General features: G+C 32.5%; 1 long non-coding RNA gene across 1 annotated transcript; it reads left to right on the top strand.

Annotated features, from left to right (window-relative positions):
* Positions 1-10,202: 10,202 nt before the first annotated feature.
* On the top strand, positions 10,203-12,258 carry LOC308686223. The gene is made up of 3 exons (XR_014029544.1): positions 10,203-10,261; positions 11,146-11,178; positions 12,026-12,258. It is a non-coding gene; the product is annotated as an uncharacterized lncRNA (long non-coding RNA).
* Positions 12,259-14,547: the final 2,289 nt, after the last annotated feature.

Genomic DNA, 14,547 nt, shown 5'->3' with positions numbered 1-14,547 from the left:
TTCTAGAGAGAACCGAGGTTACATTAGGTAACCGAGTACGTTTTCATTTAGTTTTGGCCTTGGTCCAACCGTGAAACCAAATTGCTTCCTTTTTGTTGACAGTGGTGGTTTTATCTTTCCTAAACAATTTAGTTTTGTCTTGTTTCAAATCTCTTAATTTATGTTGCACCCTGACCCTGGATCGGGTCTGTAACTTTTTTTGATGAAACTAATTTGAATACAGACAAGCTACATTTAAATGAAGATTCCAGCTTCAGCATCCCTGCAACCAATGTTGGGTAAATTACTCTAAAAAAGTAATTAATTACTAACTGCTAGTTACACCCATACACAAAAGATATATATTTGAAATATATTTTCAGAATATATTTTGAAATATATTTTTGAAATATATGCAAATATTCGAAATTGGCCCAATAAATATATTTTAGTTAAATATATGTAAATATATTTTTTTATTTTTTTTGAAAATATATTTTAGTTAAATATGTGAATATATTTATATGTCAATATATTTACTAACAACATATATGTTCATATATGTTTTAACTTTTGTAAATTGTTTCATTTGAAATATATTTTGAAATTTAAAAAGTTAACATTTTCACAAACAAACAACACATTTTAATTTATTTTTTACATTTTTATTTATTTCATTTTAAATCTGAGTTCAGCTATTTTTGAGTTGACAGCTGTCCCCAGTTGTCCCTTGGTGGCCTGTGGAAATTTCTTCAACACTGCGTCTGGGGGTAGAAGGACAGACACTTTGTTTAGGTTTAGCTATTAGATGTGATCAGTGTTTCAGCATAGTTAGCAACTGCATTTGTTTCCTAGATACAGTATATCTAACAATAAATCTAATAATTGCACTTAGTGTTAGGTATGCCACCTAATATGGCCTAATAGTCCTAGGAAAGCAACTATCTGTCATTTTACATTGCAGTCATTTAAATGTAAGTACAGTATTATTATAGCTGTGTGTCATAATACAGTAGTGAAATATGGTAGCCTACTGTTGTGTATAGGGGAAAAGGTAGAGGAATTACTATGATCAAAATGCATTTTCGATCCTTCTTTAGCAAGCTAAACATTTTATGACCATATATTTTGTCATATATTTTACATTACATGTTATAAATGTAAATATATTTCACACTTAACATCATATATTTTTGTTATATTTCAGAATATATTTCAAAATGATAAATATAAGTGAACAACAATGCAAATATATTTCAGTGTATTTGGAATATATGGCACATACATACATATATTCAATATATTTTTTTTTCTGTATGGGCATCTTCAACAGTGCAATTAGATTACTATACTAATTACTCTCTCTAAAAAGTATTGCATTACTTATTACATTCTAAACCCCACTGACCAGCACCATGCACTCAACCATGCAGGTGAACAATACAAGAATAGCCATGAAACTGCTCTTTTAATTCTTTCAAATATATAATAGAAAATTGCATTATTCTTGAACTGGCTAAAGAATTTAAGGGGATTAGATGAAAATGTAGATTTTAAAGCAACACCATGTAGTTTTTTAACCTTCATAATATATTTCCAAGACTCTTGTGATGGTACATCTACTTAAAATAGGTTGAATGACACGTCTGCCATAGCCTGACAGGGTCTGTATCGCTTTTACTGGCACTACGGAACTTCGGGGTTCGGGTAGTAACCCGAGCATAAAAAGAACTACAAAATTCGACTGCTTTACGACATACGTCACTTCCCCCACCACCCCCACCCCCTCAAATTCAGAGAGAGCCCAACTAGCGTTTGTTTGCCGGCTGGTATAGCGTGTGTAAGTTGTTGTCATGGCCGAAGCAGCAACTAAAACGAAGAAGGCAAAGGTTTTGTCGGAGGAGACTAGGAAGAGAAAAAGGGAGAGTGACAAAATCAAAGGCCGGATGAGGATCAATATTGGTCCAGCGTTCGCTCACTGGCATGAGCTAAAGGAGGAGGAGGGGTGTCCGACCGATGCTGACTTGGCCGTCATGCTGTTCATGGGCGTCAGTTTGGTTTGAAATGTGCGCATTCGGAAGTGCATTTTCAGAAGTGCTGGGTACAATGACACACTCATTTTTTTTCTCTTTCGCGCAGATCATATTTTGAAAGACGATGTCCTGCTTACTAATGTAAATAAATAAAAATGTATTCAAAAATGTGATGATGTCCGACTCGTTTTATGAAGAAGAAAGCCATAAGTTTTCAAAAAGCATTAGACATATAACCCACTATTCTGCTTCATAAGTAGTACCATGTTAACAATATGACATGACGTGGTTTAATGTACCTAAACAATGATTACCAAATTTCTCTCTCATATTGCTCCTCATAACCACTGAAAACGGTCAAAAAATCGAACCAAAAGTCAAATTATTATGGACGTTATCTGACATTAAGCATTTCTGCTTCATTGAGGCTATTGTAGGAAAAAGCTTAACAGTTTAATGTACCTAAACAACGATCAGTGATCACCAAATTTCTGACTTTTTGACAGTTTTAAGTGGTTATGATGAACAATATGAGAGAGAAATTTGGTGATTCATATGACATGCTGAAATATATGCCACTGTACCTGGGATAAAGACATTTCACACGCAACGCATACAGTCTGCCCAAGACGTGACAACTCCTTCTGCAGAGTTCGGGGGTATCGGCTTGTCAGCAAATGCACGTGTATCCCCTGGTGTAACCATGACAGATTTTACGACAGTAGTAGAAGACAATACTGTTTCCCAACTGTAGGGGGACCCCGAGAGCAAAAGTTACTTGGTGTTGCTTTAAATTGACTATTGTTTTAAATAGAATTGTTCAGTCTAAACAGTATTTAATGCCATTACATCACAAGTAATTGTAATTTAATTACGGAAACATAAAGAGTAGGGCTGTCAAAGTTAGCGCGTTAATAACGCGTTAACGCAAAATCATATTAACGGCACTAATTTTTTTAACGCTCGATTAACGCAGCGCGTATTTTCTGTTTGACCCGTGGCCCAGCCCCTAGTTGGAGAAATGGAGATACACAGTGTTGCCAACTTAGCGACATTGCAGACCCCTTTAGCGATTTTTTTCCCTTTAACAAAGCGCCCAAACCTTATTTAGTTTCTGAGAATCTACCGGTAATGCCGGTACTGCTCTCTCAGCATGCGCGCGCGCCTCTCTCGCTCTCTCTCTCTCTCTCTGCGTCTCGCGCTGGAGGAGCAGCTCTTTAATTCACAGATATTATGTTGCTTCTCTAATTTTACAAGTATAGCCGAAATCAGAGCACAGATATTGTCTTTATCTTATGTGTATTTGATTTCATCAGACGACGGCTCGATTATCAGAACTTTTGTGCAGATTAACTTAACATCTTAGAAGGAAGAGCTGGTTATGTCTTAATGGGTCGCGTTTCAGTCACCATTTCAAATTCATTCCGTTGACAACAGAAACAGTAAAATATACCAATGAAAACATTTTTATTGAGAATTTAGCTTCATCAAAATGGGCACAGAGAGAGACAAACTACAATGTAATAATAAATAATTAATGTAGCCTACATTTAGCATTTTCAGAAGAGCTGCCCCTGTCATGCAAAAATCTAAACAGGTTTGTGTTAATTGCTCAGTGCAAAGAAAGAGAAGTAATGGTAACCTGGCATTTTTTTGTTCTTTCTACATGTCTAATAGACTTGAACAAGTTCTTTGAAAAACATCTATGACCTTTGAAACATGTCTCATCCTTATGCTCTATATTGACTATGGTTTCAATAATAAACATACATTTGCATAAAGCATCTATTTATCCATGCCCACGTTGATTAGAGTATTACAAACTTGAAAAGTATTAATTTAAGGTACATTTAGAACAAATAAAAAAACGTGCGATTAAATGCGATTAATCGTGAGTTAACTCATGACAATCATGCGATTAATCGCGATTAAAATTTTTAATCGATTGACAGCCCTAGTATAAACATTATTACAGAAATTAGTTATCACCCTGAATTGTAATCTGTTTGTCTGTTTCATTAATGTTTTTTTTTTTTTGGTACAAATTGCTACTTAATGTAACAGTTTTAATCAGTAAATACTTTTAAACCTACTCCACACATGTGTTTTAGTCTTTCAACATTTAGTTGTCAGTAACAGGGCTGTGCACAGACCTTTTGAGGGGCATGTGCTGAAACTGAAAAAGGGCACCCCTCCCTTTTTTATATCAAAATTATTTAGTAAGCCTACATAAAAGGAAGAAATGGTCACGTCTTCATGACAAATTCAATAACACAAAACAATAGTCTCAAAAGCTTTAGATTTATTCACGATTAATAACAACCATAATAATAATATAGATAATATAGATAAACAGGGTTTTAAGGGCCTCTTAACCTAAATACAACAGCAACCTTCTGTTGCTCTTGTGTACTCCCTCTTTTTTAAATTGCATTTATAGAAATATATGTCAAAAATACTTGACTCATACATAAACATGTTAACCAAATAATACAAATTAGCTTACAAAACCAAACAGAATAGCTAAAAAATTCTGTTTTTTTATTGAACTTTATGCACTTTTTTATGAACTTTGCAGAGAAATATATATATATATATATATATATATATATATATATATATATATATATATATATATATATATATATATATATATATATAAAGAGAGAGAGAGAGAGAGAGAGTTCAGATGCAAAAGCCTCTAAGTGCCATCTGAAAATTTCTTCTAGAATGATCATTTTTATCAAGCTCATATATTTAAGTTCAGTAATTTCACTTAAATGACAATTAATAGCTAATTTTCATTGCCATTTAAGTGAAATTACTGAACTTAAATATATGAGCTTGATAAAAAATGATCATTCTAGAAGAAATTTTCAGATGGCACTTAGAGGCTTTTGCATCTGAACTCTTCATATTCTCTTTTTTAGCTATTCTGTTTGGTTTTATAAGCTAATTTGTATTATTTGGTTACCATGATTATGTATGACATTGAGAAGAGGGGAAGGTAGAGCAATGAGTCAAGTATTTTTGACAAACTATTTTGAAATATAATTTGAGTAATTATGTCCAAATCAATTCCAGATTATAAGAAACTATAGCCATACCTTTACTATATCCAACATGTATCCGCCTACCTGGCAAAAATTTGATACTGTGCTGTGGAGGACAAGGGATGTTGGTCTCTTGAAGGTCTCTTATTCACTAAAAATATTTCACAATATTACTGTTTTTGCTGTATTTTGGATCAAATAAATGAAGCCTTGGAATGAATTACATTTTTTTTTTTGTTACTACTACAACATTACTGTAGTAAAACCATGTTTTACTACATTTTATACATGTGAGGATGAGCGGAGAGTATAGAATAATATAGATTAAAAATTAGATAGCGAATACATGCATATTAACAGCCTTGAATTAACCATAATTGAATATTATTACCATAACATGATTATCCTAAATGTTAATAAATTAAGTGTATCAGCAATCATAAATCAAAGAAGAAATTTCTTAGAAATATGTTATCTAGGTGATGAGGATCGCTTTATGTAAGTTCCAGTACGAAACAGCGCGGGGGCGCACCTGTTATGATTTTCCGATAGTAAAAACAAATTATATGTTGTTGTATTACTTATCAATATATAGTTTTTGTTGTATTACTTATCAATATACCAGCGAATGTGTGCAAATGTGCATTTTTTTGTCCTTCATTAAAACGGCGCAGGCGGTATCACATTACATTTTCATCAACAGGTTACAAACTAGTTTGTTTTTCCTGTTGTAAAATACATTTGGCCAAAATCGCATTTTATAAAATTTGAAATACTACTGTATGCACAGGATATTTAAGTTATTTGCGTTAGGCTATGTATTGGCTATGACTAGATGGCAAATGCTAGCCTAGACCTCTCTCACATGTCTCAGTCAGTGAGTCATCAAATAAATAAAATATGAGCCTTTAGAGACATAGTGTTTAGTAGTACTTATTCAAACAACAAGATATTTATTTACCCTTCGCAAAACTTCGTTCAGCTGCTGTCTACTGTGCGGCTGCTGTGGAACTTCAGTTGATGCAGTGAATATAGAGGAGGCGGAGTTATCAGCTTACTGACAGCTTGAGGATCGAATAAGATTTACACAAGCTCGGTTTAAGAACTGTCATTGGCTAAATATTTGTAAAACAGACAGACAGACGTAAAGGATGACCAATAGCATTGATTTAAAAAAAAAAAAAAAAAAACACCACCAAAAAAAGGGCACTTCGGAGTGTGAGGGCAAAAAGGGCATGTGCTCTGCACAGGTTGAGCCCTACCTGTGCACGTGCCTGGTCAGTAACTTTGTCTCACACTCCAAACACCTGGATTGCACAGTAACCAGCCTAACCCAAAATCCTCAAATCCCTTTTTTTTTTTTTATTTCGATACCCAGCAAGCAATAGGCGTCATTTCAACGTCTGGGTTAAATATAGACCCGATATAGTCCGGCTATGTGTAACCCACTTTTAGCCCAAATAACATTTAATCTGGATAAATGTATTTTTTTCCAAAATAACTTGTGAGATGTATGATATTCCATCATGTAAGCAAAGTCAACTGTGCTTACAAGTTGTTTGGTATGCTTTATTTTACATGTTATATGTGTAGGCTGTGCGTAGCCACGATTTAGCTCGTATTCAGACCCGGCTATTGTAGCCCACTTTTAGTCAAAACTGATTAATTGTAATAATTAATTGTTTTTTTGCCAGGAAGTGCATGAAATGGTTGATATTCCATCATGTTCTCATTGGTAATGATATCTACAAGGTTCAATGTGTCATTTCACGACATGGTCGATCTTTAGTCACGATTTAGCTCCGAATTGGACGGGCTAAATGCGGTCTGCTTTAGCCCACCTGGCGAAATCAAAGCAATCTGGTCTACGTACGGCTTGGCTATAGCCCTGATTCAGACCAGCGATATAGTATAAGAATATTAGTCTAAAAATGTTTCGCTCACACAGCTTAATGTTTGCTGTCACACATAAACATAACATTCATACACAATCTGCGATATGACTGTCTATCATTTCAAATTAAATCAAATGCAATGGCATTTCTCAACCGCTAGATGGCACAATCAAAACACTACTGAGACATGACTACTGGGACTGGGACTACTGGCAAAGCGCGACTAGATCACTGTAGCCAGATCTCGCGATACACATATCCTCACACGTTAAAGCCATGTTGGGAAAAAGAGAGGAGGAAAACTAAAAGTTTTGGATGGACTGTGATACAGAAAGCAACAGAACTTAAAATTAATCGATTAAATGTTAGTCCTACTGTTCCATTACCAGTAATAAAACCTTACTTCCAGATGCTATAGTTGATTTTACATTGTTAGAACAGAGAAACAAGGGTAAGGAATGTAATTCATATAATGTACAGACATATATTAATGAGTACTACAGTTATGTTCAGATATACACAGATGCATCAAAGAGTTCAGACAACAAGATAGGAGTAGCATTTACTGTCCCAGAGTTTCATCTATCAATAAGGAAAAGGATCAGTGATGAGCTATCTGTTTATACAGGGGAAATGGTTGCATTATTATTAGCGATACAGTGGATAGAAGAAATAAGACCTGTGAAATCAGTTATTTGTTCAGACTCATGTTCATCATTGGCTAGTTTACAATACAGTCATTCAGATAGTAGACCAGATATTTTAATGGAGATAATGCAAACAATATACAGAATTCAAATGATGGGGATTACAGTAGTATTTTTGTGGGTGCCTGCACATGTTGGTGTTCAAGGAAATGAAATTGCAGATAAAGAAGCAAAAGAAGCAGTTAAAAACAATGACATTAATTTAATTGTTAATTTAAGTAAGAGTGAAATTAAGAGTATTATCAAGAAGAGACTAAAGGAAAGGTGGCAAAAACAGTGGGATAATATGGGGCGCCGTTTGTAAAGCGGCTCACGCTGAAAATAACAGCAACATTTTGTCACATTTAGCTTCAAACAATGTTAAAAAAACTGGTATGAATTTTTGATGGTCACTTTTTACCACATTTACAACAATATTTGTCAACTTAGAGATATTTTAAATAGTTAAATCTAAATATTAAATGTTACACCTAAATGTTAAATATTAAATCTAAATGCTAAATCTAAATCGAAATGTTAAATCTAAATCTAAATGTTAAATCTAAATCTAAATGTTAAATCTAAATCTAAATGTTAAATCTAAATGTTAAATGTTAAATCTAAATCTAAATGTTAAATCTAAATATTAAATCTAAATCTAAATGTTAAATCTAAATGTTAAATCTAAATCTAAATGTTAAATCTAAATATTAAATCTAAATCTAAATGTTAAATCTAAATGTTAAATGTTAAATCTAAATCTAAATGTTAAATCTAAATATTAAATCTAAATCTAAATGTTAAATATAAATGTTAAATCTAAATCTAAATGTTAAATCTAAATGTTAAATCTAAATCTAAATCTAAATGTTGAATCTAAATCTAAATGTTGAATCTAAATGTTTTGGGTGAAACTAAATATTTAACTAATATGCAAATTCAAAATGCCGGAAGTGGCAAAATAAAAGCTCGAGGTGGTCAGTGTGTGTTTATAGCATGGTTTATAGTGTCAAATAATGAATAAAAACCATCTCATAATAATAACTATAATATAACGATAATAACTTCCTAAAATAATAAACACGTTTGGAGAAACTGTAGAGTATCGTGATGAGAGTAATGACATGACATTCAGTCAAAGTGAGCCCCCTAGTGCCTGGCTATTATGGCTACAGGTCATAAGTCCCGCACTTTTCATAAAAGTGACACTAGCCAACTCTTCAAATACAGTTTCTCCAAACGTGTTTATTATTTTAGGTAGTTATTATCACGATAATCTATGTCCAAGAGTCCATTTCCTCGGATGAGATGGTTTTTATTCGTTATTTGACACTATAAACCATGCTATAAACACACACTGACCACCTCGAGCTTTTATTTTGGCACTTCCTGTTACCGGCATTTTGAATTTGCATATTAGTTAAATATTTAGTTTCAACCCAAACATTTAGATTCAACATTTAGATTTAGATTTAACATTTAGATTTAGATTCAACATTTAGATTTAGATTTAGATTTAACATTTAGATTTAACATTTATATTTAGATTCAACATTTAGATTTAGATTTAGATTTAACATTTAGATTTAACATTTAGATTTAACATTTAGATTTAGATTTAACATTTAGATTTAACATTTAGATTTAGATTTAATATTTAGATTTAACATTTAGATTTAGATTTAACATTTAACATTTATATTTAACATTTAGATTTATATTTATATTTAACATTTAGATTTAGATTTAACATTTAGATTTAGCATTTAGATTTAACATTTAGGTGTAACATTTAATATTTAGATTTAACTATTTAAAATATCTCTAAGTTGACAAATATTATTGTAAATGTGGTAAAAAGTGACCGTCAAAAATTCATACCAGTTTTTTAAACATTGTTTGAAGCTAAATGTGACAAAATGTTGCTGTTATTTTCAGCGTGAGCCTCTTTACAAACGGCGCCCCATAGGATAAGGAGAAAAAAGGTCGGTGGTTCTATAGAATTCAAAGGAAAGTGGGAGAGATGAGAATTGCAGGGAAAAATAGGAGAGAAGAAATAGTAATATCACGGGTGAGATTTGGACACACAAGATTAAATAGTACGCTTTATAAAATGGGTAAACATGATACGGGAAGATGTGATTATTGTGGGCAAGAGGAAACAGTAGAGCATGTTTTAATGCATTGTCAGAAATATGAGAATGAAAGAAGGTTGTTAATTCATAATTTAAAAAACATAAAAATGAAATTCATACCAAAGTATATTCTGCAAAATAATTCGAGAAATGAGTGTTATATTTTTATTCTTAAGTTTCTTGAGGAATCTAATTTGTGGGAGAGAATAAAAAATAAATAAAGAAAGAAAGAAAGAAAGAAAGAAAGAAAGAAAGAAAGAAAGGGGGGGGGGGGGGGTTAGTCGTCTTGATCCACACTCCATACCAGTTGGTGGCGGAAATACACCATTGTGTTGTTTGTCAACCGCCAATAAAAATTCAAGAAGAAGAAGAAGAAGATACACATATCCTCCATTTTCAATTTTATTTTACACGAGGCTGCTGTCAGAGAGCAACGGGCGAGCAACACTCTGAAAACCTTCAAATTTCAGCTTCGATCTTGTAAGTATGAGTGTTATTTTTTGTTATGTTCTTTGTTTAAATTAGTTAGTTGTTATAATGTGTAGAAACCGTGACATTTTAACATTACCATTGCAGAGTACTATTTTTCTCCAACAAGTTAACGTTAACGTTACCTGCATGTGTTATTGCAACTGTGTGCCCATATCTAAATTCAAGGTGGTAAGCATGAAACTATGAATATTATCATTACTATTTTTTATTATTATTAAAGATACCAATATATTTTTGTTTTTAGATTAGAGTAAGAAATAATAGTTTTTGATTTAAGGCAAATTTTCAAAGTACTTTACATAAAACTTAACAGCAACATATGCAACATGAAAAGAAATTATATAAAAAAAAAAAATTCCTTTCCAATTAATAAAAGGTAGTGGCAAACAGTAAAGTCTTTAAAATCGATTTAAAAGAATTAAAATATGCAGCATACATTCAGTTTTCAGTGAATTTGTTTCAGATATGGTGCATAAAAACTGAATGCTGCTTCTCCATGTTTTGTTTTGACTTTTTTTTTTTTTAATTTTGATATATAAATTTGATATAAAAGTAGCTGGCTACTATCCCAGATGACCTGAGAGGTCTTCTCTGGATGGTTCATAATGCATCAGAAGATTAGAAATTTACTTTGGCCTTAAAATGTTAATTCATTTAATAACCAGCTGTAGTATTTTGATGAATTCTTTGACAGACAGATAGCCAGTGTAAAAACCTCACAACTGGAGTGATGTAATCCACTTTATTTGATTTAAAGACACTGTTTATTGCAAATTATCCAGCAATCAGTCAACAAAGTACTTGTCACTGACTACCATTAAATGTCTTGTTACCAACATTCTTCAAAATATATATTTTTTTGTGTTCAACAGAAGAAAGCCATACAGGTTTGGAACCAAGTGAAAGTGAGTAAATGCTTACATGATTTTTTTTTAAGTGAACTACCCCATAACTATCTTTTTATGTTCATTAGAGTTATATGAGTAAGTGATAAAGAATGATTTATAGGGATAGTTCACTTTGAAATTAAATTTTGGCATGTTTTAGCTTATCTTAAGGGAATCCAAGATGTAGGTGTCTTTGTTTCTGAAGTAGTTTCAATTTTGATATTTTTAAGTCAAACTGTTCTTGTCTGTCAGTCAGTCATATAATGCAGGTCTATATGGTCACTACCTGAAAGAGCACGATTGTTGTCACGATTTGTTATGATTTCTCTTACATTATGAGCGCGCTTTTTGACGTGCCTACTTTTGTAATTAAAAATTTTTGGTCAGCAGTAAAAATTGTCTAACGAACAGTTCTGTTTGTTTAAAAATCCGTACTGAAATCGAACCGAAAGCCTCATACAGAATGGCTCAATACGTGTATCGTTACACCCTTAAAATATATGTATGTATATATATATATATATATATATATATATATATATATATATATATATATATATATATATATATATATATATATATATATATATGTATATGTATGTATATGTGTATATATATATAATTAGTGCATCACCATTATGCAGGCAAAAATGTTCAATTATTGTTATTAATTTATTAATAATATTGATATAAATTATTGTCTATATTGATATCAATTATATAGTCTCAATCTATATTCCGTTAACTCTATATTGGCCAGCTCTAGTGTGCATCCTAGCAAAAGTGAATGACTGTAATTAGTTCAAAATGATTGTCATCAATGCTTTTCTTGAGCAATAATTTTTTTCTTTTTCTCATTTGGCAGACGCAGTGATGACCAACTTTCCTTCGGCGACTGAATGGGAAATAAAAAAATGCAATTTCTGGTCATTTTAAACAAGCACCAGGGAGAGCAGGGGGTGGTGGTTATGGATATAAAGCTAACAATTAATTCTTAAAAATTTTAGTATCTTAAGTTGTTTTACATATTTTTCAATATTTTATTTGTTCATTTTTATGTTTGAATGTTGTCTAAGTTGTTACTATAATTGTTCTAAATAAATCCCTTTATAATCAATTAGTTTGGATGGATTTTCATTTATGAGAACCTGTTATATTTGAGTGAAAAGAATCCTTATGCCTCATTTTGTTGTCTATTACATGTATATGTAGTGTAATTGATGACTAGTCTATTCTTGGGCTATGGTTAGACGTCTATTAGATTTTCACTGACAGCCCAAAATCAGCCTTGTTTTAGCCTAGACCCATATTGCCTGTCTATTAGACGTATATATGTAGTCGTTTAATAGCTGTCTAATTGATGACTGGTCTATTTTTGGGCTATGGTTAGACGTCTATTAGACGTATAAATATAGTCATTCGATAGCTGTCTAATTGTCTATTCTTGGGCTATGGTTAGACGTCTATTTGACGTATATATGTAGTCATTCAATAGCTGTCTATTCTTGGGCTATGTTTAGACGTCTATTAGATTTTCACTGACAGCCCAAAATTAGCCTCGTTTTAGCCTAGACGTCTGGGCTGTGTTTTGACGGCTATTAGACGTCTATTAGACGCAAAATTGCTTGCTGGGTAGAATAAATAAAGCTATCCCACTTGTGAAAGAATATTAGAAATAGACATTGCAATACAAATAATAGATATTGCATAAATATGCAAACGATATACTGTACATACAGAAACAGAGCAGTATACAATTAACATCATTAATGGTAAACTTCTTTCTTGGATCTTGTTTGAATTGACAGGCTATTATAGGCTTGAAATTGAATTCCCTCTAAATGTGTTATGGGCCATGAGGACTGTCTGGTTAGTGAAAATGATCAAAATATGATTTCATCTAGTAAAAGTTAACTTCACATGGTAATTTGTTTATTTTAACAACAACAAAGGGAAAAGAATTCTAACGATTACAGATGGAATGTTCAAATTTTTTTTTACATTTTTTTTGCCTACCTATGAATTAAGAGGCATTGTTAACTCTTACATTCTAATTACATGTACAATCAATGCATCAGATGAAAGCTTATCTTCCACTCTTTTGAAAGGTGTGCTCAGTTTGTTTCTAGCATAAAGTATCAGGGAGATATGGCTCAGGATTCATGAATATAATTAAACCTTTTTAGCATGTTTGGGTGATTCCGGGGAGTTAAAGCAGAATTGGAGGTAGCATTGTTTTGACCCTATAATTACAAGTTTCCAGCAGCTTGTTGACCGGGTTGTCCACCCAGGTTGTGATCCTCAGACATCATAGATTTCATTTTATATGACAACCTTTTACAGCAGCCCATGCTAAACCCCCTTTGCCCCCTGGGTAATTGTTAATATTAAATTTCCTCTTTAATATATTTAATATGTAAATCTAATTTGTTAATTGAAAAAAATTATATAATTTATTTGCAATATTAGATCATGCAGCTATTTAAAATACATGTCAGTGTAAGTAGGACCATGCAAATACAAATATCCATGTTGTTATACTGTTTTTTAAAATAAATGTTAGCAATTTCTTGGCCCCACATCAGCTCACCCTGTCACACCTGCAGTCTTGCCTAAGTAGATTTGTTGTGGATTGATCAATGGGCTTCATTTACTTCATTTCATTGTTGTGTAAGATTAGAGACGCCTACTGCTAATGCCCCAAAACACATGCTACTGGTGACGCAAAAACATCAGATCAGATCAACAAACAGAACAACAGCACAACAGAATCTGAGGAAAATGCAACATGACAGCAATCATTCGTCTGAAGCTTATTTAATCATTGTTTGCATGTGTGTGTGACAGAGAGTATTAACAATAGACAGCTGCTCATTTCAGAATTGGGGTATAAAGGCCACAAATCTTCCCAAGGTAGATCAGTCATGCTGTCTGTATACCATAATCTTCTTTAAGGGACAGATTATAAAACCAATTACAGAGCCACTCTTACTCTTACTCCTACCGGGTTCTGCTGGATAAACGGGTACTGTAATGAGTTGTACCATTGTATTGTATTATTGTACCATTGTATCATAAATTAAATGCCATATTTGACAAATAACCTTGCATCTAAGATGTTAAATCCCTGGATTACACACACATCCATTAATAATACAAAATCCACAGACTGAAGTGTTGTGCTGCTTTTATTTTATGACCTGATTTGGGCTGCATCATTGCAAGGGGAAACAATTAGAAGCAATTGCAAAGAACAAATCGGCTACTGATTCTTGTCAAAGAAGAACTATTCAGAAAAGTGTTATGCAACAGGTAGCAAGGCATTTATTATTATTATTACAGTGGTCTTTGATGTGACATACATTTCCTGGGAAACTTTAGTTATGG

Source organism: Scardinius erythrophthalmus (assembly GCF_964197995.2).
Source record: "Scardinius erythrophthalmus genome assembly, contig: HAP1_SCAFFOLD_47, whole genome shotgun sequence".
Taxonomy (NCBI): Eukaryota; Metazoa; Chordata; class Actinopteri; order Cypriniformes; family Leuciscidae; genus Scardinius; species Scardinius erythrophthalmus.
Note: the sequence above shows the minus strand (reverse complement) of the source record. Positions and strands in the feature narration are given on the sequence as shown.